Source organism: Dasypus novemcinctus, chromosome 18, assembly GCF_030445035.2.
Source record: "Dasypus novemcinctus isolate mDasNov1 chromosome 18, mDasNov1.1.hap2, whole genome shotgun sequence".
Classification (NCBI taxonomy): Eukaryota; Metazoa; Chordata; class Mammalia; order Cingulata; family Dasypodidae; genus Dasypus; species Dasypus novemcinctus.
In genome coordinates this window covers 82,976,365-83,002,103 of record NC_080690.1, presented here as the reverse complement: position 1 = coordinate 83,002,103, position 25,739 = coordinate 82,976,365, and the positions used below count along the sequence as shown (strand labels likewise).

Genomic DNA, 25,739 nt, shown 5'->3' with positions numbered 1-25,739 from the left:
AGACTTTCAAAGGGGACTCCAACCTCTTGAGACCAAGGAAATTGTCCTTAGAGGTGGAGGAGGAATTAGCTCTCATTGAAGAGCAAGTTTCACAAGGATAATTAACTCAAATAAATCCTGATAAAAGATTTGATTATCTTTCCCACCCTACAATCTCCGACTGCCTTATTTTGTTAAGATGCCATTTTAGAATGGATATTTATTCCTAATAATAATTAAAAAAAGATTGCAAACATATTTACAGAAACTTATTTCTATCATTGCTAAAGGTCTATTATGGCTCATGCAATTTAAAGGGACTGATTCTGATGGGGTAATATGCAGCCTCTCTACTGATGAAATTAAAAATCTTTATGCTACAAATTCACAATGGCAATTTGATAATAGCAATTTTCAGGGAGTTATTGATAACCATTATCCAACCTCTGAGCTATTAACATTTTTACAAAGAACAACTTGGATTTTACCAAAAATAGTTAAATCCTTTCCAATAAAAAACACACTTACCATTTTCACAGACTGTAGTAGCAAAGGTAAAGTGGCTTATGTCACTCTCCTTACAGAAAAGGTTTGGCAAACACCACATACTTCTGCACAATTTACAGAATTATCAGCGTTCTTATGGTCCTGAAAACTTGTAAAGAATCTCTTAATATTATTTCTAATTCTGAATATGTTTGTTTAACAGTTACTCAAATTGAAACTGCTAATATCTCTGTAACCAATGAACTTTCTCAAATGTTACTACAACTGCAGGCACTCATTCATCAATGAATAAATCCTCTGAATATTACCCATATTTGATCACATTCTCCTTTACCCAGAACCTTGTCCACACACAATGTGCAAGCTGATATACTGGTAGGATCTGTGCAGGATGCCACCAAATATCATGCTCTTACTCATCTCAGCCCTAAGGGATTGAGACATGAATTTCCATCTTTAACAAAACTGTAAGTGCAGGGTATTGTAAGGCATTGTTCTACCCGTGGCCATCTCCTGTCAGCACCATTTAATAAAGGCACTAATCCCCAAGGGCTGCCTCTGAATCAGATCTGGCAGATGGATGTGACACATGTCCCATCTTTTGGTAAATTGCAATATGTTCATGTTTGTATTGATACTTATTCTCATTTTCTCTGGGCAACAGTGCATACTGGGGAAAAATTTTGTCATGTTCATTCACATTTTTCACCCATCTTTGCAGTCATGGGATGCCCTGTATAAATTAAAACCAGTAATGGTCCAGCTTATTCTGGTAAACAATTTGCAAAATTTTGTTCTCAATATTCCATTGTTCATATCACAGGAATTCCTTATAATCCTACCAGCCAAGCCATAGTTGAATGGTCACATCATACCCTTAAGCAAATGCTGTTAAAACAAAAAGGGGGAGATGATGGTATCATAGTACCAAAGGACCAACTGACAAAGGCTTTATTTACTTTAAATTTTCTTAATGTATATGATTCCATCACACTGGCTGAATGACATTATGCTTTAAATAAAGAAATGGTTTTATCTGGCCAAACTGAATATCAGCCAATACACTGGAAAGATGTTTGGACTAACACTTGGTATGAATGGAAAGTTAAAGTATGGGGGCGAGGATATGCTCTTGTAATTACAGGAGATGGAGAACAAATTTGGTTACTGGCATTGTGGATTAAACCACAGGCAGAGAATGAGACATCCTTCCTTGGTGATGCTTCCCCTTTTCTGGATAAAATCAATGATTCTGGATAATGTAGCTGAAAATCATATTTATTGGGCTTTTATACCTAATCTGCCATCATTGAGAGCTTTAACATGGGTAGATTCCCCATTTCCAGTATTTTTAAATAAAACCATAGATCATTGATTGCCTTTGAAACCTGAGGAAGAAGGAAGTATTATAACAAATTTAACCCTTCCTTTTGATGATCATCCTTTATGTATAGGAAAGGAGCTTCCTTGTATGAGAATACAGAATCACAGTATGATCATTACTAAAGCCAATGGTACCAAATTATTTATTACTGTATTTCATCCTCTAAAGGTTCTGTGGCCATGTTACAAAATTATAGATGTCCACCACAAGAACAAGGTGATGAATAAAGATGCCAAGATTGCCATAAGGAAGAGGAGTTGTCACTTTTAACTAATAATAGCAGCAGATGTACATGGTATGGAATGAACAACTGTCAGGTTAGTGCTAATGGACAACATCCTTTTCCATGGTCTATGAATCAAAAAACTATATTTACTAATAGATAAGTTATTTGGAAAAACAAAGGAAGGTGCTTATCTTCCCTATGGACTAATAGTACACAACTTGTTCAAAGAAATTTGTGGAAAGTATTTCTTGTACCGGCCCCCACTTATGTATGGTTCAGGAATAAGAATGACACCAGACAATACCTTTATTTTAATTAAACATATCATTTTAAGACATGTATAGGAGACCCCTACATTTTTGTGACAGGAAAATTCAAAATTAGAAATCAAACCCTGTTTTGTAAAAATTGTACACTATATACTTGTATTTCTGAGAATATTTTACAGAAAGATGAAACTATCATGGCCTCTCGGAGAAGAAAATGAGTATGAGTTCCAGAGCAGTTGGCCTGGATATGGCAGTCATCACCTGAAAGCCAATTGCTGTTGCATCTTGCACAAGCATATATAAAATGAACAAAGTGATTAATAGGACTAATTATTGGTGGACTATTGGGACTAATTGGAATAATAACAGCCACTGGCGTGGACATCATTGCATTGCATGAAAAAGTTCAGACCCTGCAATATGTGCATGATTGGCATAAAATGCCATTGACTTACAGCATAGTCTGGAGCATATTGATGAGCAGCTTAATAATAGAGTTAATGATTTAGAATCTGTGGGAGGAGGGACACCCGGCTTGCCTCAGTGGCAAACAGTGCGGCAAGAGGTGACACCGCCTCTGCCCACTGGGCCTAGACAAGGTGATCACGCCTGACTAGGCCTTTGCTGCTAACGGCTAGCCGGCACCGCCCTCCCCCTTCCTATCTCCCGCCTAGCCCAGCTCTCACTTCCCCTCCCCCCTCCCTTAAACCTAATCTCTTAGTACGCTGTTTGCCCAGCAACAGCTTACAACCACCTATCAGCTTAGTAACAGTGTCAGCCTATCAAGAGTTAGCACATACTCTACTGGCCAATCACTAGCCCAATGCCAGAACATTGCCTTATATGGAAACAGCATTTGCCCTAGCCAATCAGAACCCGCCACACCACTCCCTAATCCTATAAATCTGCATCCCCCTCCGCAATAAACCAGACTTGTGCCATCAGCCTGTCTCCACGACTTCTTCCTGGGTCGTGCGCCCTCCACGCCTATGGAGCCCCTGAGGGAAGCCTCAGCGGCCGTACGAGGCTTTCTTCCCCATGCCAGGGACCCCTCTCGTCCCACAACGGGACCCCACTCGTCCCACAACAGGGACCCCGCTCGTCCCTTAACAGGGACCCCGTTTTGTCCCTCAAGAATCTGCTGAGAGGACTTAAGTGTGGTTGGAATCGAAAATAACTTCTGTATTACACCACTTGTATGTAATTCCTCAGAGATAGAATGAGAAAAGTTAAAAAATCATTTATTGGACCACAAAATGAATATTTCATTAGAAATTGTTGAATTGCAAAAGGAAATATTAGAATGATCTCAAAATCAAATACATGTAGCCACTGAAAAAGATGCTTTTTTTCTGATTTAACTTCTCATGTTACAAAACTTATTCCTGTAAATTGGTGGAAATCACAGCATTTTGTATCATCCTGAGGAATAGGGATGCCTGTTTTAGTAATACTGCTTATTACAAGGGCGTGTTTTAAATGATATATTACACAGCAATTACAGAGCCCTGACCAGCTAGGATGTGCCAACAACATTGTTCTTGCATGAGCATTGCAAAACAACCTTTAAATATTGTGCCAGAAGTGCTTGGCTGGTAGTCAATGATGGCAAGACCCTTAAATTGTAATAAGGGCAACCTAAGACAGGCACAGTTACCCTTGCACTGAAACAAAAAGTGGAAGATGAAAGAAGTAATGATTTGTTGGCTGAAGAAAATAAGACCTGATGTAACCTAGGGAACAGAACAAGAAAAGAATGTTCTTTGTTGAGACTCCCTTGGTCAACAGGCCAGTTTAGTAGAAACAAAAAAGTCACTATGAATAGTTAAAAGATAAACAGCCTATCCCTGTTTCTAATGATAAGATAACAATAAATCTGTATGGGCTTTTAGCATGCAGACTTGCTCTATAAATAGGTAGCTGAATATAAATAAACTTGTCTGTAGGTATGACTTATAGATTCTCTGATACCTTCTCTCTTGCCTTTCATTCCTGATACCTTTTGGGCTGGTTGCAACACTAAACTTTGAGCCTGTCCAGGTCAGAGGGAAGCCAGTGGCCACCAATCTGACTCCACCCCAGGCATGAGGGGTAGTGGCACTGACTGAAAATCATAGTGCTTGTAAGGACTGGCTTCTTTATACCCAGGTTGGATTTCAGGTCTAGCCTAAACCCCAATCCCACCTCTGGCAAGGAGTAAGCTGGGGGGACCTGCACCACCTCTCTAGGAAGCTGCAATCCACACCCAGAGGCTGGTGCCATCCTACTCTAGGGCGCAAGTCACCTCAGGAGCTGTTCTGTGGCTGGAGTTAAGAGCTCCACTTCCCACAAATGGTGGAGGAAGAGACAGATGTCCACTGACCCCAGCTACTGATTAGTGGACCCAGTTGGCTAAAGTATAATCCTAGAACCAGCTAGGTTCTGAACATGTTCGATCAGGAAAGTCTGGTATCTGTCATGTGACCTCTGCCCCCAGCAGGAGGGGGAGCCTGACTGAAAGCTAGCAAAGTTAGGGATGGGCTTCTTTCCCCCAAGATCAGACTGCAGCCCTAGCCTAGGCTCCAGCCTCACCTCCAGCAGAGAAGTAGCTGGTGGGACCTGCACCAGGCTCTCCAGGTAAGTGCAAGTGCTCTCTGCTGGTAGAGGCTGAATAGTCAGACACCTGGAACTGCATCTCCACACCCCAAGAGAAAGGAGAGGAGTTGGGTATTGCCAGCTTCTTCAGGCAATGGCAGGAATTTTGAGCTCACACAGATTTGTTGAGGGCCTTTGAGCCCATCTCCACCTCTATCCCCCCACAGGATAGGAGGGGACTAGTGTTTCCTCAACCTCTCAGGGCAATAGTTTTGGGCTGCACAAATTTGACTATTCAGCACCTGTGGATCCACCTCCTTCCCCAATAGGACAAGAGACAGTTGGGGGTTCACCCAACGTCTTTGTGTAACTGCAGATGCTTTTGACCTATACAGACTGTTCTGGTGGGTACTTGTAGAAGCACCCATGCCAACCAATAGAAAAGAAGGTGGCTAATCTTTCCACAGCATTTTTGGGCAACAGATTTTCAGCCTGCATGGGCTGGACTATTAAATGCCTATGAATCCACACCCACCACCAACAGAATAGGAGGAGTGTTTTGGTGTCTCCACAGCCTCTCTGGACAACAGTGGGTACTTTCAGCAATAGGGCCTGAACTGTCAGGTGTCTATGGATCCAGCCCCATGCATTAAGAGCATAGAAGGGGGCTGGTGTTTCCTCAGCCTCTACAAGCAATGGCAGATATTCTCAGCCTAAAGGGACTGAACTGTTGAGCACCTATAAAACCATCACTACCACCCAATAGGACAGGAGGGAGCTGGTGCTTCCTCAGCCTCTCTTGGCAATGGTGGGTACTTTCAGCCTACAAGACCGAACTGTTGAGCATTTTGTAGTTCTGTTCCCACCCCTAAAGGGCAGAAGGGACAGTACTCCCTAAGCATATTTGGCCCACAGAAATTAGATTGTTGGGCATTCCAGAGAGTCCTTTCCCACTCCCAGTCTGGAGAGGGTCTGATGATACATCAGTTTACCTGAGCAACTGTGGTCATTTTGAACCGACACAGCATAGATTGCTGACCAAAACTATAGCTCCATCCCTACCTAAGGTATGGTAGGAAGGGTGTGAAGCTTCACCAGTGTCTCCAGGTAGCTACAGACAGTCTTATGACCAACTGGGGTTATTATACATGGCTACAGCTCAGTCCCTTCCCCAAACAGAGGAGAAGGGTGAGAGAAACTTCATCAGTTCCTGGGGGAATGTGAGCAGCTTCAGCTTCAATAGCTTACAGCACCAACTATATCCTTGGCTTTCTGTACCCAAACAACAAGGGAGAAAAGGTAAGAAGTCCCTAAACTAAAGGGAGCAATGGCACCCAGAATAAATACATCTAGCAAGCCAGATGCGGAAACACCAACAACAAATTACAATACGTACCAAGAAACAGGAAGAGATGTACCAATTAAAGGAACAAGATAAGCCTGCAGAAGACATAAAGGAGGTGAGACAACTAATCTTGTATGTTCAAATAAATCTTCTTAATAAAGTCAATGAGATGGCTAAAGAGATTAAGGATATTAAGAAGACATTGGATGAGCACAAAGAAGAACTTGAAAGCATATATTAAAAAGAGCAGACCTTATGATAATGAAAGGTGCAATAAATGAATTTAAAAATACACTAGAGGCATATAACATCAGATTTGAGGAAGCAGAAGAAAGAATTGGTGAGCTCGAAAATATGGCCTCTGAAAGTGAACAAATAAAAAAACAGATGAAGAAAAGAATGGAAAAATTGAACAGGGTCTCAGGGAAATAAGTGACAGCAAGAGACATTCAAATGTACATGTTTTGGGTGTCCCAGAAGGATAAGATAAGGGAAAAGGGTCAGAAAGAATATTTGAAGAAATAATGTTAGAAAATTTCACAACCCTGTTGAAGGACGTAGATATCCATGTCCAAGAAGTACTACCATCTGAATAAATCCAAACAGACCATCTCTGAGACACATACTAATCAGAATGTCAAATGTCAGAGCCAAAGAGAGAATTCTGAGAGCAGCAAGAGAAAGTAATGCATAACATATAATGGAAACACAATAAGATTAATGCCAATTTCTCTTCAGAAACCATGCAGGCAAGAAGCTAGTGGTATGATATATTTAAGATACTGCAAGAGAAAAACTGCCTGCAAGGATTTTATACCCAGCAAGATTATTTTTAAAAATGAGGGTGAGGTTGGAATATTTACTGATAAACAGAAACTGAGAAAGGGTATATGAAAAAGACCAGATTTGGAAGAAAAACTAAAGGGAGTGTTACAATCAGAAAAGAAAAGACAGAAGAGAGAGACATGGAAGAGAGTCAAGAAATGACAACTGTATCAGTAACAGGAACTAAAAGTGTCAAATATAAAATGACAGGCAAAATGCAAAGATCAAAATGGATGAAATAAGAACTGCCTTTACAGTAATAACATTGAACGTTAATGGATTAAACTCCTCAATGAAAAGACATAGACTGGCAGAATGGATAAGAAAATATAAGCCAAGTATATGTTGTCTGCAAGAGACTCACCTTAGACCCAAGGATAGCAATAAATTGAAAGTGAAAGGTTGGAAAAAGATATTCCATGCATGCAGTAACTAAAAGAACCCTGGGGTAGCTATTCTTACACCAGATGACACAGACTTTAAAAGCAATACTGTTATTAGAGACAAGGAAGGACATTACATATTAATAAAATGGATGATACATCAGAAAGAAATAACAATCATAAATATATATGCACCTAACCAGGATGCTCCAAGATACATGAGGCAAACACTGGCAAAACTGAAGGGAGAAATAGACATCTCTACAGTAATGGTTGGAGACTTCAATATACCACTCAGCATTGGATAGAACATCTGGGCAGAAGATCAATAAAGAAAAAGAGAGCTTGAATAATATGATAAATGGACTAAACCTAATAGACATAGAGAACATTGCACCCCAAAACAGCAGGATATACATTCTTTTCAAGTGCTTATGGATCTGTCTCCAGGATAGACCTTATGTTGGGACTCAAAGCAGATCTCAATAAATTCAACAAAATTGAAATTATACACAGCACTTTCTCTGATCATAACAGAGTAAAGCTGGAAATCAACAAGCAGGAAATAAAGGGAAAATTCACATATATATGGAGATTAAACAACACACTCTTTAAAAATTAGTGTGTCAAAGTAGAATTTTCAAGAGAAATCAGTAAATATCTCAAGACAAATGACAATGAGAATACAACATATCAGAACCTATGGGATGCTGCAAAGGCAATGCTGAGAGGAAAATTTATAGCCCTTTAATGCTTACATTAAAAAAGAAGAAAGAGCTAAAATCAATGACCTAACTACACATGTGGAGGAGCTAGAAAAAGAACAGCAAACTAACCCTAAAGCAAGTAGAAGGAATGAAATAATAAAGATCAGAGCAGAAATAAATGAAATTGAGAGCAAATAAAACAATAGAGAAAATTAACAAAACCAAAAGTTGGTTATTCAAGATGAACAAAATGGACAAACCATTGGCTAAACTAAGAAAAAAAGGGAGAAGATGAAAATAAATGAAAAAAATAAATGAAAAAGGGTACCCTACTCCTGACCCCACAGAAATAAGAGAGATCATAAGAGGATACTATAAACAACTTTTTGCTTAAAAAAATAGACAATGTAGATGAAATGGAAAAATTCCTAGGAATATACAAACAACCTACAGTGACACTAGAAGAAATAGAAGACATCGACAAGTCAGTCTCACAAGGAAAGAAATTGAAACAGTCATCAAGCACTACCCCAAATATAAAGCCCAGGACCAGACGGTTTCACAGGTGAGTTCTACCAAGCATTCAAAGAAGATTTAATACCAATGTTACTCAAGCTTTTCCATAAAATTCAACAAGAAGGGATGATACCAAACACATTCTATGAAGCCAATATCACCCTAATACCAAAGCCAGATAAAGATATTACAAAAAAAAGAAAATCACAGACACATTTCTCTAATGAATACAGATGCAAATTCCTCAATAAAATACTTGCTAGTTGAATTCAAGAACACATTAAAAGAATTATCCATCATGATCAAGTGGGTTTTATACCAGGCATGCAAGGCTGGTTCCACACAAGAAAATCAATCAGCATAATACACCAGATTAATAAATCAAAGAAGAAAAATCACATGCTCTTATCAATTGATGCAGAAAAGGCATTTGACAAAATACAGCATCCTTTCTTGATAAAAATACTACAAAAAAATAAGAATTGAAGGAAATTTTCTCAACATGATAAAGGCCATATATGAAAAACCGACAGCTAACATTATACTCAATGGTAAAATACTAAAAGCTTTCCCATTGAAATGAGAGACAAGACAAGGATGTTTACTGTCACCACTGTTGTTCAATATAGTACTAGAGGTTCTAGCTAGAGCACTCAGGCAAGAAAAGGAATAAAAGGCATTCAAATTGGAGAGGAAGAATTCAAATTTTAACTATTTGCAGATGATATGATTGTATATCTAGAAAATCCTGAAAAATCTACAACAAAGTTGCAAGAGCTAATGAATTATTTTGGTGAAGTATCAGGATACAAGATCAATATGCAAAAATCAGTGGTGTTTCTACACACTAATAATGCTCAATCTGAGAAGGAAGTCAGGAAAAAAATTCCATTTACAATAGCAACTAAAGTAATCACATGTTTAAGGATTGGGAAGCGGACTTGGCCTAATGGATAGGGCATCTGCCTACCACATGGGAGTTCTGCAGTTCAAACCCCGAGCCTCCTTGACCCACGTGGAACTGGCCCATGTGCAGTGCTGATGCGCGCAAGGAGTGCCATGCCACGCACGGGTTTCCCCTGCATAAGGAAGCCCCACATGCAAGGAGTGTGCCTTGGAAGGAAAGATGCCCAGCGTGAAAGAAAGTGCAGCCTGCCCAAGAATGGCACTGTGCACACAGAGAGCTGACACAACAAGATGATGTAACAAAAAGAAATACAGATTCCCAATGCCACTGATAAGGATAGAAGCGGTCACAGAAGAACACACAGCAAATGGACACAGAGAGCAGACAACCAGGGGAGGGGGGGAGATAAATAAATAAAAATAAATCTTAAAAAAAAAAAGTTTAGGAATAAACTTAACCAAGGATGCAAAGCACTTGTATTCAGAAAACTATAATGCATTGCTAAAGGAAATCAAAAAAGACCTAAATACTTGGAAAAGCATTCCATGCTCATAGATTGGAAGATTAAATATCATTAAGATGTCAATTCTACCCAAATTGATACATAGATTCAATGCAATCCCAATAAAAATTCCACCAGCATTTTTTAAGCAAATGGAAAAGGCAATTGTCAACTTTATCTGAAAGGGTAAGAGGCCCCAAATACCCAGAAACATCTTAAAAAGGAAAAGTGAAGTTGGAGAATTCTCACTTCCAGGCTTTAAATCATATTACCTAGCTGCAGTGGTAAAAACAGCATGGCACTGGCATAAAGATAGACACATAGACAAATGGAACTGAACTGATGGTTCAGAAACAGACCCTCACATCTATGGCCAACTGATTTTTGACAAACCTGTCAAGCCTTCCCAGTTGGGGCAGAACAGTTTATTCAACAAATGATTTTGGGAGAACTGGATATCTATAGCCAAAAGAAAGAAAGAAGACCCCTACCTCACACCTTATACAAAAATTAACTCAAAATGGATCAAAGTCTAAATATTTAAAAGGAGGTACAATAAAGCTCCTAGAAGAAAATATAGGGAAACATCTTCAAGACCTGGTGGTAGGTGGTAGATTCTTAAACCTTACACCAAAAGCATGAGCAACAAAAGAAATCATGGATAAATGGAACCTCCTCAAACTTAAACATTTCTCTGATTCAAAGGACTTCATCAAGAAGGTGAAAAGCCAGCCCAGTGATGGGAGAAAATATTTGAAAACCACTTATATGATAAGGGTTTGATTTCCATTCTATATAAAGAGATCACACAACTCAACAATAAAAGAACAAGCAGTCCAATTTAAAAAATGAGCAAAAGATTTAAACAGACATTTGTCCAAAGACGAAATACAACTGGCACATGAAAAGTTGTTCCATATCACTAGCTATTAGGGAAATACAAATTAAAACAGCAATGAGATATCATCTAACACCACATAGAATGGCCATTATTAAAAACATGGACAACAATAAGTGCTGGAGAGGATGTGGAAAAACAGGAACACTCCTTCACTGTTGGTGGGAGTGTAAAATTATGTAGGCTCTGTGGAAGACAGTTTAGCGGTTCCTCAGAAAGCTACATATAGAACTGCCATAAGATCCAGCAATTCCTCTACTAGATATATATCCAGAAGAACTAAAAAATATGACATGAACAGACATCTGCACACCAATGTTCATGGCAGCCTTGTTCACAATTGCCAAAAGATGGAAACAGCCAAGTGTCCATCCACCAATGAATGGATAAACAAAATGTGGTATATACGTATGATGGAATACTGTGCTGCAATAAGAAGAAATGAAATTGGGACATATGTGTTAACATGAATAAGTCTTGAAGACATTATACTAAGCAAAATAATCCAGACACAAAAGGACAAATATTGCATGGTCTCATTAATATTAAATAAATACTAATAATAAACACACAGAAATAAAACCTAGGGTATTGGTAATATGGAGATAAGAGGAGGGACGAAAGGAACTATGGATGCTTTTATGTACATAGAAGTTTTAAATAACTTGACTCTACAAGTGTGAGATGGATAGAGTTGATAGTAACACAATTATAGTGAATAACAACTGGTTTATAAATGGAATTGTGACTGAAAAAGGTAGTCTGGGGAAGTAAATGTCAATAGAAACAAAGCTAAAGAATAATCTAGGGACTGAATAACACAGTGAACCCAGAGGCAGTTGAGAACTGTGGTTAAGGGTACAAATGCAAGAGAGTCCTTCTGTGAGCTAGAGAAGATGTACATCACTATTGCAGGATGATGGGAATATGGAGAAACATGAGAAAACTACAATTGGTGTGACCTATAGAATGTGATTAACAGCAATACTATAATATTCTTGCATTAATGCCAAGCTATATTGTGTTGATAATGGAAGTATATGGAAAAAGTTTGCCAAATGTATGATATGGACCAAGACTGGTAGTAATAGTCTGATGATATTATTTCATAATCTGTAACAAATGTTCCACCAGAGTGTGTAATTGTATGGGAAATCTACACATCTGTATGATTGTTTTGAAAGTTAATAATATCTGTAACAAAAATACATTTTAAAAAAAGTATGTGTTTGGGGAAAAATATACCAAATGTAAGATAAGGAATTTAGTTGGTAGTAATAGTTTGACAATGCCCCTGCATAGTTTGCAACAAATGTTTCACACCAATGCAAAGAGTTGGTGGAGGGGTGATGTATGAGGCCCCTGTGTGATGTTATGTATGTTTATTTTGTAAATTCACACTATACTATACACTTATTGTTTATGTGTGTTCAGGTATGAATGATATATTTCAATTTAAAAAATGTAAACCATAATGTAAAAAATAAGGTACCTAAAATTTTTTTAATTGTACAGTCTAAAATGTGAGCCATAATGTAAACAAAAGTGGAGCCATGTTTGAAAGCTATGTTTCAATATTTGTTGTTTTTTTAAATAAATCTTTTAACACTCAAAAAATAAAATAATAAAAATTAAAAATCTATCATTATAATTATATTTTGAGAGGATAAATAGCCTCAGTTTAATTATGAAAGACTGAAAATTAATGAGGCTCACATTCAATTGGAAGAAGAACAGCATAAACCCAAACCAAGATGGAATAAAATAATAGGAAATAATGAAACAGAACAAAATCCACTCAAAAGGTTTATATAACAAATAATTATCCAAAGATCTTAGTAATTAATACTGTTCAGGTAGAGCCCTGTAAGTACTTTGTTTGACATACATTATTTCCTCTTGATTACGTAGATGACAAACCACCACTAACTTTCTTTTAGGCACAGAAAACCAGGATGTAGTTATGGAATCATGAAGAAGTCACTTTTGAATGTATTTTTAGGTGACGTTTAAAAGTTCCCAGCTGACAGAAGATTTCCCTACACATGAGACACTGTAAGATTTCATTCCAGTGTGGATGTGCTGGTGAACATTGAGATTCCCCTAGTGGCTGAAGCATTTCCCACAGTCCTTACATTGGAATGGTTTTTCCTTTGTGTGTATCCTCTTGTGACCATGCGGGGTGGACTCATGGGTAAACTCCTTGTGATAGAGTTTATATCTGTATGGTTTCTCTCCTGTGTGGATTTCCTGGTGAACTCTGAGGTCTGAGGGCTGCATGAAGCCTTTCCCACAGGATTTGCATTTAAAGGATCTTTCTCCTATGTGTGCTCTCTTGTGGATATCAACCTGAGACTTATACTGAAATCTTTTCTCGCACACCTCACACTGATACTGTATTGTTCCTGTTGGTTTTTTACTTTGGCCATTAAGATGGCTGGTTGATCCTATAGTGGTTGATGAATTAACTGATTAAACTGATGAAAAAACTGATTAAACTGATTTAGGAATTCATTTTGGTCTCTACATGTAATTTCTTCTTGAGGCTGTCCTTGAGTAATGAAAGTATTGTCTGGTTTTCTTCTCTTGAAAGATCTCAGAATCTTAGGAGAATATTTTCTGTGCCCACTCTGAGTAGAAACTTCTGTCTCCAACACGTGGGTGGGAGATATGTCAGCATTCACATTTTTAATATAAATTCCTTCTTTGGAATTCTTCTCATCCTTTGCCCTCACAGAATCTGCTGAAGGAAGGAATTCAACACATAACACTTAATAGAAGTATTTTTAGTGATACCAAACTCATTTAAGGGAAAACATTGATGTGTGCTGAGATTTTCCCATCAACCTCACAGGCCTAAAAGACTTGATTGTAGGACACGCTGGAAAGACAGAGAAGACTCAGCATTTGAGAGTCAGCTATCCCAGAGATAATGTAATGCTGGACGATATTCTGCTAAATAAAATGCTTTGCAATGATTGCTATATATATGTATATAAATTGATACAATGACTTAAATAAAGCTAGCATAAGAAAGCAATACACAGACATATATTTATTTTTTAAACATCTGTTAATAATTGAGAGAATATAAAATATGCAAAGGATGATCTATAAACAGGGGCCCGACTGCCATATCATAATCCTTCATGATATACATACACATATTTTTCGGCTCACTAAACCAGGGAATACACCACCTTACCTGGCCCATGTCTGACCAGAGTCCCAACTGGATGCAATACAAAAACATCTGTGTGTGTGTGTGTGTGTAGTTTAATAAGTGTATACTGACAATTAGACTGAGAAATAAGAGTAACAGAACCAGTCAAAAGATGAAATCAATTTTGAACAGAGTCAAAAAATGACAGAGAAAAAGAACAGTCTTTCATACAAACTCACCAAACCAGGAGGCACACCACCATCTAGCTCATGGCTGGGAAGACCTGAATCAGCAGTTGATACCGGAGTTTTTATTGTAAACAACATCTGGGCAGATCACCCTCTCCAGGGGTGGGACTTCACCTTCCCTCACCAGGGACTGTCCCTTTTATTGAGCTCATAATTAGTGAGCTCCATACTACAGATGCCAATTTGTGGGCACCACACCAATTCCCGAGAAAGTGGCCAGCCTCCTTGGGAAGGAACACAACACTCCCTGACAGCACATTCCAAGATTTATGTATCAGTCCCTGAGAAAGTGGCCACCTTCCCAGGGAGGAAGATAATACTCCTGGAATACACCATGTCTGTTCTTATTTGTTACAAAACACCCCCAATATGCCCACTGCTCTCATTCTCATCATTCTTCCTGAAATATGAAAAGTGCTGACCAGTAAGTCATTGCTGATTCATGAAATTTCCTGCATGATGTTTCACTTTTAGCTTTGAACAATACTCACTAATTTTTTCCCCAATACAGATATCCAGTTCCATAACCAGTTGGGGAAGGAGGAGTCACTAGCTCCCCTGAAACCTTAGCCTCCACACTCACCAGGACGCTTCAGCAAAGGAGGTTCTTGGGTTTTAAGCATTGTTGCTGCATCCCTGTCTTCCATCAGGTTCTCTTCCTAGTTCTGCTCAGGTCTCAGTTCCTCCATCTCACTCTTCCCAGGAATGGTGTCTGGCAGGAGAATGTATGTCTCTGAAAATGGACAATGAAATGTAATTACTGACATGTCTAGATTGGGGCATGGGAAGTTTTGTCCCATCTTTTCCCCATGCTAACCATCTCCATGTGATACAACATTGTAAATAACAGTTTTGTGAATGTGTCCAGACTGCCCACATCTGGTAAACATAATCACCTGATTTCCAAGTCTGTCATTAATCTGTACCCAACACATCTCTACATCATGTTCAAATCTTTCCATTTTCACCTTTTTAATATTCTAAGTCTATTTCTCACAACCATCACTTCTCCTGGCCCCTGACACTGAAAGGAAAATGACTCCAGGTCATGCTTTCTCATCTTCAGTACTACTGTCATTTGGGGATCATTTTCTGTTGCAGAAGGGCTGTTTTGTGCATTGTAAGATGTTTAACAGCATTAATGTCAATAGAGCCCCGCTCCCCCCAATTTGAGGCAAAGAAAATTGTCTCCAGGCATTACTAAATGTGCCCTGTTGGAAAAAATCACCCCAGTTGAGAACCACTGCCCTAGTCCCATCCTATGCTAAAGTTCTCATTACTGGAGCAGCTACACTCATTCACTGCCTCCCCAGGCTCCCTTGAGATTAGGACATCACACACTCACCTGCCCTCTTGATATTTCACTGTTCTCTGGCAATTCCTGAAGCTGTCCAAAAACCTCCTGGCTTTTCTCCAGCTGTGTCCCACTCACAGGGGAGGGGGAATTCCCAGATAAGGCACTCACATCATCCACATCACTGGACTGAGATTAGGCCATTTGAACATCTGAATTTCGCAGAAGAAATTCCTGAACTTGCAGTGAGACTACGGACTGTGAAAACAAACAAGATCAGACTCCCCATAAGAAACTGGATGTAGTTCTCTCATACACCCTGTATTCTCACTACCAAAACTTGACTCTAATTACTTGTTTAAAGTTTGTCTTTCTTGGTACAGAATTAGCTCAATGGAAACAGCAGTTCTTTTCAAATTGTTTTCCTCTCTAATCTCCCGTACCTGCGTAGAACTTGGAATATTTGAGATGCTATCTAAATCTGTAATTATTTGATTGAATTGTCCTTCAAACCCAAGAGAAAAATATAGGCTTATTTTGGGTAAATACAAATCAGTTTGGTGATGGCATCTCATGTTGGGCTGGGATTGAGGAACTTCCTGTCAAGAGCTCTTTTCTCTGGATTTGCCATTGGATTTGATTGGAACAACCACTTACCTTCCCCCAGTGAAGACTTTTAGAACCACTTCAAACTCACTCTATTGCCTCTTTCCCCACATGCATTTTGCCAATATATTTCCTTGAGGATGGCCTCACACATGCTGATGATCTCTCAGTTCTTTGTCCACCTATCTCCTAGAACAGTTTCCCACCTCCACACTATTGAAGTTCAGGGTTACATAAATTTGTGGTGGGTTCTCCTGTGCATGATAGGGCATGCAGCAGCATCCCTGGCCTCCACCCAGCACATGGCAGGAGCAGCCCCCTCCCCACACAAGACAACCTACTGTTGGCAGACATGAAACAGTGACACTGGCAGGCTGGAGGGAGTACAAAACCACTCTGCTACCAGTTAGAGAGCTGGTATCCTAGATCAAGGTTAAGTTGATCACCTTTGAATTATCATAGAAATGTTTCTGACTTGAGTCTGGTCACTCCATCTACTCTGCCTGAATGCCTCTTCATTTTTTCCTGCCTCCTCAGCAGATGAGCACTCCTCCAAATTTGTAATTCTACTCTATCATTTTTTTTCCTACTCTGCTCTAAAGGTGTGAGATGTGGCTCAATGATAATCCAACACCTTGTAAAAGTGATGCCTCAAATATTTGGCACTTCCACCTTATTCAGCTGGGTTTTAGCAATTCCTTTTGATCTCAGATTAACTATGGTTTTTAGTTCTCCAAAGAAAGTTCTGCTTTTGGTGAAAGACTGGTGGCAACAAGACATAAATATCCTTTATATCCATTCTGTCATCTGTACACAAATTTACATGCATCTGCCATCATTTCCTCTCCTCCTGCTGTTTCCAAATATGAGGTTTTTTATGTCACTTTGGACCAAAGGCAGACTTTGATCCCACATGCTCATTCTCTTTAATCTTCAGAAGATAGTAACTCTGACTACTGGATCTGAAACCATTTCTCTTTGATTGGTTGTGCCAAGTTAATGACATACATTGAAAATTCTCAATAAATAGTTCGTGAGCAATCTACCGGTGAAATGCATTATAGTTGATGACTCAAGGGTGACTTTCCCTAATATATAGACTTAGAACAGGGTCTGCATTCTTGGCACTCTTAATGTTTGGGACTGGGTAATTCTATATTGTGGGGGACTGTGCCAGGCATTGGGGAATGTTTAGCAGTATTCTTGGCTCCTTCCCACCAGAGGCCAGAAGCACCCCTCCTCCTGTGATTACAACCAAAAATGCCTCCAGACATTGTCCCAAGGGGGTGTGGGAAAATCTCCCCAGTTGAGAACCGCTGATCTAGAATAAACCCATATTCTTTCTAGTCCAAATCTACCTTGCAGCCTCCATCACAGCTATTTTTTCCTACACAAATCATGAGGCTCCTACTTACCCACATCTTGGGTGCCCTCTTAGTTCTCAGCATATTCTCCAAGTCTTTGCAACTCTTTACACCACTCTCCTTGACAGAGACCTGGAGTTCCAGGGGCATGCAGAGACATGAACTGTTCCATTACCAGCTTATCCAGAAGCTGCTCCTTGGTGTGGCAGTCTGGCCTAAGCCAGAGATGGCAGAGCTCAGAAAGTCTCCTGAGACATGTGATGGGGACCAGTTCATCCGGGCAGGCAAAGCCTCTAAAGCTGAAGTGCCAAGTCTCAGAGTCGCAGTCTTGCATTTCAAGTCCACTTCCTGGGGATGATACAAATTGCAGTGGCTCTGACCCAGGGCTGTCATGGGATTTTCCCTTAGATAATGAAACTGTCATATCTGTAGCCATATTGAGTGGAGAAATTTCCAGTATGACTATGTGCAATCTCTTCAAGATGGTGATATCTAATTGAGACCTATCTAAAGATGTCTGCCTGGAAGTAAAAAAAGATGGACCTGATCAGTTTGACTTGTTGCGCCTCCTCCTTCCCAACCCTCCAGTCCCTCAGCCCACACTAGATACCACACCCATTGGTATATTTTGTACACTGGAAATTAGTCCACACTGCTATTCTCCCAACGCCCACCTTTTACTACACATACTGGTTTTAGTGTCTGAATGACCCCTAGACCCTGAGCTATGGATGTGCAGAAGTAGGGTCAGCTTTCCCATCTCTAAATTGGGGGTAATATTGCTCTTTTTGGTAAATTAAACCTGATGATGTATGTGAGGTTCCTAAAATCCGTTTTAAAAAGAATGTCAGTTTTTATACCTATCCATCAAGTTAAGATACAAGGCAAAGCTTCATTAGTTATAATTATGCAGAAAAGCAAAGAAAAATGTTTACTACCTGAAAACACCACGTGACATAGCAATATTGGGAAATATTAAGATTTCTCACCCCCACCCCCTGCAAAAAAAATCATTGCCTTGTTGATTCCAGGATATTCATGTGCTCCCCAGAAGTGAGGGCACAGAAAATCTTGGAAGAATTAAGAGAATTAAATTCCTGAATGGATATTTGAAATCTCATCCCAGAAAACTGCACATAAAATCCAATGATCTTTCAAATAATCAGGAAACATGGAATTAGGAGAAAGGTTTTAGGAGGTCCAAAACTTAGCTTTGAAAAACAAGAGCCAATGAAACTTCCCAAACATCGATTTTATTACACATAGAGTGGATGAGAAAAATGCAACCCTGCTTCCCTTTTAGTCATGGGGTGGCAGTGAACCTGAAGGTATGGAGAGAGGAGAAAGAATTGAGAAAGGAGACCTTGGGCAAAAGTCATTGGGGATAGGGGAGAACTCCCACCCTCGAAGAGGTGGGGGGTTTCAGAGATTCCTGTGTCTAGGTGGGAAAACACTTGCAAAGCATAGAGATATGAGAAAAAGCATTTGGGAACACAAAGTGGGTTCATATCACTGGAAATCTGTGAGAAGACAGTGATTAGATAGATGGTTTTCAGTCAGTTTGAGTTTCTTTCACATTAAGGCAAACAGTAGAACTACAGGAAAAAAAAGAGCAGGGACACATTTCAGTATTAGATTTCAGGGAGATCCACCACACCAGTGAAGGCTGCAGGGTCCCCAGGCAAAGAAACAGGCTCAGATTCTAACCCAACCCATAAGTTGAAGATTTTTAATTAAAAGTTTTATTTTTGCCCTATGGGTCTAAAAAGCCAGGAATGCTTTTTGAGAAGCATCCAAAAAGGATCAAAAGGATCTTCTTTCGAAAGATCCTCAGGGAAACTAAATGCTATGCAGAACCATTCAAAGAGAACACATCAGCCTAAAATTTATAACAGTCAAATTGTTCATAGTTCAGATCATTTGGAGAAGCTCCTTTCTGTTCAAGGTTGTTATAATTTCATGTTTTAGTTCTAATTAGCTGGAATTTCTTGAGCAAATAATTGAACTTTGCCAAGCCTCAACATCCTTCTCTATAAAATGGGGCCAATAAAACCTACTTCTCAAATTGTTGGAGAATAAAATAATAGGGGGCTGATAATATGCCTGGCACATTCTTATGGGTTAAGTTTTAGTGATTTTTGTTTAAAGCAGTGGTTCACAATCAAGGGGCAATTGTGTCCCTCAGGGAAAACTGGTTTAAAGTGAAAACCACATCATGAGTGTTAATGTTATTTCCATTTTACATGTGAGAAACTTGGAGGACGAGGGTGGTCCGTTCCTTTCACAGGTCTTAGAGATAATGCGTGGTGAATTGAAACCCAAATCCACCGTAATTGCCAAGCCCCCTTGGATGCCTCCACCCATAACTCACCTCCTTCCAGTCTTGCTTTTAATGTCCAAGCAATGGGGTCAACTCTCAGGTCTGCTCTGAGCAGCAATGCCTCTCATTATACAGTGCTGGAGAAACTGCCAGCCCCAGCTTCCTGTGACCTCATCAGTCCATGATCAGTTTAAATGGAACCTATTTTGGTTGATCAGTGTTGATTGAATTTCCTATTGAAATGCCACCAAGAGAAAAGTAACACATTAAAAATAACTACTTTGGACACATTATTGGTTTTCCCAGTCTGATGTCTTATTTATCATAAGTTTGAAATGTTTGAAAGAGACAGATTTTCAAGTTTAAAAGTTTAGGTCACTGACCCTTTTATGAAAACAATAGAAACCAGTAAAGAATATAGAAACCCCTCTGCAGTCCACTCCAGAGGTTTTACAAAACACTGAGTTTCCTTCTGAGTTCTGAAAAATCTTAATGATAGGTCTGAACTTTATAATATGGATCATTGAAACAATATTGAGTTTTAAGTTAACTGTTTGGCAAGATTAGAAGATAATTTTAGAAGCTTAGAGTCAATCAAATTATACCCGAGTCCACTTGAATGGTAATGTATTTGTTTTAAAATTCAGGGTAAGTGTATTTGTTTAACATGTAAGATGAATTGGAGAGCTGTTGGTTTTAGACTGATTCTGGTTTAAATTCATGCTTTCACTTTAGTTAGCTGTGGAATCTTAAGCAAACCACTTCGCCCTATAAACCTCAAATACCTTATAAGTAGAATGGAGAAATTACTTCCTTCCTTTTGTGCTGTTTAGAAGATTTAATAAGACTATATCATATTTAATTATAGTAAAGTGCTGCACACAAGATTGTTTTTTAAAAAGTTGGGATAATTATTTTCTTGTGATTTTCTTTACAACTGAAATTATTGCAAAGTGGCAGAGTTAATGGTGAGACACAGAATTAACTGGAGAATCTCCCTAAAATCCACCATCCACCACCCAACCCTCAGAAACCCTTCCCTCTTGAAATTCATGTCTTTCTTGTTTCCCGCCTTCATTACTTTGGTGTTAGATCTGCTCTAAATTTTCACTGACTCTAAAAATGTCTAACTTACACTAAGTCTAAGAAGCTCTGAGCTCCACCCTTCTTTTAGACACATACATCATTGCTAATTATTTTCTTTTTTTCTTTCAGGTGGCACTGGGGCACTCAAACCTCTGAGCTGCACTTGCTCCCCTGATTTCCACTCTTGTGTCTCAACATGACCCATTCACACACTCTGTGCCTAAAGGTTAAATTTGGAAGGCACCCAAGTGTTTGACCTTAACATTATTTTAATTATATGACTGGAGCCACACCCAGATAAAATGCCTTCTTTAAATGCCTTGATAGCAAGCGTATCCCTGGAGTTATTTATCTCTTTGTGTTTCTTTCCCACCCAGTACCACTATGGGGGATTTTTCTCTGGTTAAATGGGGCAAACAAATAAGGTCTGTTGTTTAGTTAATAGCACTGTACCATCACCAGCCTCCTGATTTTGATCATTTTACTAGGCTTATGGAAAATGTAATCCCTGGGGAAGCTGGCTGAAAGAGACACAGAACTCTCTGCACTAGTTTTGCAATGTATATGTGAGTACATTATTTCAAAATTAAAAGTTTAAAAGAAAATTAGATGGTATATCCACTTTTCCCTGAGAAGAAAATTTATTCTAGACGAATGAGACCCACAAAAAAGCAAGAAATGTGCTTGGGTTTTGGTGGAGTTTTCCAAAAATGGTTCTTGACATTCAAAAGGGAGGAATCGAGGAAAGAAGTCACGCTGAGCCATAAATAAGCCTGCTGCCTGGAACGTTCATCGAGGCTTAGTCCACAGCAAGGAATCCCTTTTTAAATTGTCCCATGGTGTTAGGATAGACACAGTTTTCTTCATGACCCATACCTGGCACCCAGGAAAGACTGTGCCCTCAAGGGCAGCAGATCTGGAGATAATTTAATGAAGCAGCCAGCCATGGGATTGATATGCAGACACATCCTGCCTTTGAGTCTGACGTCTTAAATCTAAAGGATGAATTTCTAGTAACAGATCCCTTCACCTGTGATTCACAAACTTACCTTGCCAGAGATCAAGGACAAACACTATTATTAGCATACTGTGTATGAGAAGATTTTCAATTCAAAGACAGCCTGCTAGAATTATCTTGGATCAAAGAGTAATTTTGAGAGGTGTGTTTTGCTGTAAAAACTACATACAGACATAGCATCCTGGAGCTATCCAGCCGGCAGAATCAGCTTTTACATAAACCTTCCTTATATCATCCAGCTTTCAAGTCTGCTGTGCTTCTGAGTTCCCTGGATAATGGACAACTAAGGATAATGGAGTTATGTTGAAGATACTTGAGAAGACTAAATCTTTTTTTTTTATAATTTATTTATTTCTTTTTCTCCCCTTCCTCCCAGTTGTCTGTTCTCTGTGTCTATTTGCTGCATCTTCTTTGTCCGCTTCTGCTGTCATCAGCGGCACAGGAATCTGTGTTTCTTTTTGTTGCGTCATCTTGTTGTGTCAGCTCTCCGTGTGTGCAGCACCTTTCCTGGGCAGGCTCCGCTTTCTTTCATGCTGGGCGGCTCTCCTTATGGGGTGCACTCCTTGCATATGGGGTTCCCCTGCGGGGACACCCCTGCGTGGCATGGCACTCCTTGAGTGCATCAGCACTGCAAATGGGCCAGCTCCAAACGGGAGAAGACTAAATCTTAATAACTCAAGGAAAATGGGCCCTAGTGAAACCCATGAGGGACCATGGATCAGAATCTTGAAATAGCAACATCACCCCCAAAGAATGATCCATGATGACTCTAGCTTCATTGAACCATAGCTTTCACACCTGTGCAGCTTCTCTTTTTGGAACAATTTTCTCATTTCTCTTTCCAGATCTCAGGCAAGGAGATGTTTCTCTACAGGTAGGTGTCTTCGTGCTGACCTGCTCACCATGGCTGAACTGGGAGGACAAGGTGTGGAGACGAGTCAATGGGGTGTAGGGTGCATTCCCAGAGGTCCGAGTTCTGATACGTGGGTTTGATTGAGGAACAGCATGGATCAGCTGTCCCATCCCATTGAATTGGGTCCTTCAATAGTCATCAGAGACCCGTCTCTTTAGTTCTGTCAGCTCCCATCACCTCTGACCTCCCAGCTCACACTTCCAGGAGTATGTGCACCCTCCCTGCCATCCACAAACATCCCTCACCTTCAAGACCTCCTTCTTCCCTCACACCTACAGACTCCAGTTCCTTCTTTAATCCTCCTTTCCCCACTCCAATCTACAACTTGAAAGCAGATGGAATTTTGAAGACCTCCCCCCCTTCAGCAGCGCCATATTTTAAGGGGAAATTTTCTTATTCTTGCAGACTCCCCAGCACCTGGAGTTTGTCCTCCTTGCTTTCATTCATTGCTTCCAGAGAGTATTTTCCAACTAATTTTAAAGGACCTCCCATCAATGCTGCATTTACCCTCTTCTTTTCTCCAGGAAAATTGCCTCATTCACAGAAGAATTTGGAATCTAACTCACAAACTTCCTCTGCTTTCCCAGACTCTGAAAATGTCCTTGTGAATTCAACATCCAGGTAAAAGGCATCTCATCTCACTGCGGCTGAGATCAGTATCTTCCACATCCCAATTAACGTTTCCACAATTCTGTCTCCATTGCTTTCCTTCAGTGTCCTGTTTTGAAACTTTTCATTTCTGGAACTACTCATAACCATCAAAATCTGAGAGTCAAACACCCCATGCTGAACACACCCTCCTCCCCTACTCACTGACTTGCTTCCAGAAACAGTTTCCCCCAGATTCCTTTGTTTCACTGAGGTCCAAATCCATGAAGCTTAGCACTTTATAAACCAGGCACCTCCTTCCTTGTGAAAAAAAAACAAAAAACTGGGAAACTTGGAAAGTCACTCACTCAACAAGAGGTAGTTAGAGAAAAATCCCTGCCCTATCCTACTTAAAGAGAAGAACATGACTTTCTCTGCATGTGTAGCAAAATACAACTCTCCTTAGAATGCATAGCCACAGTCTTTCTCTCACATGGATTTGGGATTTCTTTTATTTTAAAGATTTATTCATTTATTTTTCTCCTCTCCCTCCCACTCCACACCCCTACTGTTTTTGTTGTGTCCATTTGCTGTGTGATCCTCTGCATCTATTTCTCTTTGTGTCTTCTCTTCTTATCTTTCTCCTCTAGGATTCACTGGGGTTTGTTCCTGGGGACCTCTGATGTGGAGAGAGGTTACCTGTCAGCAGCACCACTGCATTTTCTGGTTTCTGCGGCAATTCACCTTGACTCTCCCCTTCGTCTCTTTTATTGAGTCATCATCTTGCTGCATGACTCACTTGCACGGGCATTGACTCACTGCATGGACATTTGGCTTGCCACGCGGGCACTCAGCTCACCATGTGGGCATTGGCTCACCGTGCAGACACTCAGCTCACCATGCAGGTACTGGCTCGCTGCATAGGCACTCATGTGGGCATACAACTGATCATGTGGGCACTCAACTCACTGTGTGGGTACTCAGCTCACAATGCATGCATTCATGCAAGCACTTGGCTCACCATGCCAGCCCTCACCTCACCATGCTTGCATTGGCTTGCTGTACAAGCATGCTTTCTCATCCTTTTCACAAGGAGGCCCGAGGGATTGAACCCAGATCCTCCCATATGGTAGGCAGAAGCCCTATCACTTGAGCCACATCTGCTTCCATGGAATTTCTTGATCTTTCCACTTGGACATCTAACAAGCCTTGAATCTCTGCACATCCCAAACTGTCCCCATTTCCCCCACCGTAATATCTTCTGAACGACCACATCAGTTATGGCAGTCTCACCTTCCCAGGTGCTCAGGCAAAAAGAATGTTTGAGTGTCATCTTACTCTTCTTTTTTTTTCCCCACATGCCACATTCAGTCTGTCCATAAATACCTTGCCTATATTTTCTACATACATCCAGAATTATTTTTAGACATATATACACCTGTGAAACCATCACCATAATCAAGAGCATGAGCATATCTGTTACTGAGCAAGGGCTTGCACCCACTACCTCCAGTCACTCGTGGGGTTTCAAGAGCCTGTCATATTCTGGCTGTTCCCCCTGGACTTGCTTGGGCTGATCGATAATTATTGGGCATAGGGGTCGCACTGAGATGGAGTCTTCTAGCACCATCTGAGGAGTAGCACACATTCCTTACAACAGCCCAAAGCCGTGTTAGTTGAGCTCGGGAATCACTGCCTGATTTGTTTCCACATGTTCTTCTGTCAAATTGCCATCTTCTGGTGAATTTTGGGTAGATGGTGGAGAGGGGTAAATTTAGACCTTAATGGATGCTACTGTTCAATTTAATTCACCACAAGACATTCAGATCTTCAGGGCCCTGGACTCTGTCGTCAAGTCAACTTCCAACCTCTCACTTTTTCAGGTCTTCAGAGAATCTTTCATCTCTAATCCTATGAAATTTATGTTCATTGTTACCTCAAATATTTCTTCCTCTTTATTTTCACTTTCCTATCATATGGCGTTTGGGCTTGGGTTTTTTTCTTTCTTTCTTTTTTTTAAGCAAACAGTTCATTTCAAAGTGAAAGCAGTGAAAGTACACACTTGAGACATGCATGTGGGTGCTTTTACTGGCAAAGTGGTAACCCGGTGCCTTGGG

At 40.0% G+C, this 25,739-nt stretch overlaps 1 protein-coding gene across 1 annotated transcript in view; it reads right to left on the bottom strand.

Moving 5' to 3' along the window:
- LOC131273035 (sulfotransferase 2A1-like) overlaps positions 1-25,739 on the bottom strand; it is an 83,057-nt gene that overhangs the window by 10,887 nt on the left and 46,431 nt on the right. The window contains exons 6-9 of the transcript XR_011646408.1: positions 20,069-20,250; positions 17,749-18,218; positions 15,779-15,985; positions 15,017-15,166 (exon numbers count right to left, since the gene is read on the bottom strand). The gene's annotated coding sequence lies outside the window, so the exon portion shown is untranslated. The remainder of the gene's footprint in view (positions 1-15,016; positions 15,167-15,778; positions 15,986-17,748; positions 18,219-20,068; positions 20,251-25,739) is intronic.